The following is a 1,307-nucleotide window of genomic DNA, read 5'->3' on the forward strand; positions in this document are numbered from 1 at the left end:
CTAGACTGACATACCGTCTCCGCTCAGAATCGTTTATTCATATACATGATATTATATCATTGAATTCAAATTTAATAATCCATTATACAGTGACCCACTTATAACCTACTGTACACCAGAGCGACATCCACTTACCCACCTTTTGTGACATTGACATTGTACTGACATGGCAGAAATAATAAAAAGTAATAAAATATAAAAAAAAAATTTTAAATAAATATTAATTATATAAGAACTGACTATAATATAATATAATATATTACATGCATATAATGTGTATATTACATGTATACATTATACATTTAATAGACAATTTTGTATTTTCGGACTTTTTGTCCGACAGAAAAAATGTACTCGGATTTTTTGTCCGGCAATCAAAAAATGAATCCGGACTTTTTGTCCCCGGAATTTTTTGACCGATTACCATCACGCGTATCCCCTGCACACTGAAATCTATACCACAGTCCTTACAAAACATATTAAATTTTTGGTTACATCGTATATTCTTATTATATAACCTACTTACATGACGCTTAAAATAAATAAAACCATATCGTTTCATTCATGAAATATTGTTTTCGTAGAATAGTTTGGTTGTTGCATAGATCCCTGCAATACCGTTGCCGTGATCGATGAACGCAGAGGCTTGATAAAAAAACGTCGCCCACAACTGGCATAGCTCACTCCCCGCCCTTGCCACACACAATATACTGTTATTTTGGGTTGGCCATGCAATATTTTTTCGTATCCCCACATAATATACAAGACGGTGGAAATACTACAGCTTATAATATTATATTATATACGTGGTGGTTTTTACGGTAGGTATCCTATTTGAAAGTATCGGTTCTGCCATGTGAAAAAAAAAATTATAATTAAAATAAGAAAAACGATACCGTGTGTTTGCTACACATAGATCGGGAGAGGTAATTTGGACACTGTTTGCAACTATAACAGAGCACACACAATATCGAGGAGATGTGCGCCAGACTTTTCCGCCAGTCCCTGCGGATCAATTATGTATGAGTGTGTGTGTGTGTGTGTGTGTGCAGTGAGTAACCTGCAAACATGACAACTCGCGTACTAAATACAATATATATCATTGTCATTAGTGTGATGTAAAATATTATTATATAGGTACGCGAATAATAATAATAATAATAATAATATCATGACGTGCGCGTGTCGGACCCCCAACGGACACTGGCACACGCATACAGCTACAGCTACAACAGTCGTGTACGTACTACAACTAGTGCACGAGTGCGGGTCGACCCGGTCGCGAGGGCCGCAAATATTTGCCCCGT

Source organism: Acyrthosiphon pisum, chromosome A1, assembly GCF_005508785.2.
Source record: "Acyrthosiphon pisum isolate AL4f chromosome A1, pea_aphid_22Mar2018_4r6ur, whole genome shotgun sequence".
In the NCBI taxonomy this organism is placed as follows: Eukaryota; Metazoa; Arthropoda; class Insecta; order Hemiptera; family Aphididae; genus Acyrthosiphon; species Acyrthosiphon pisum.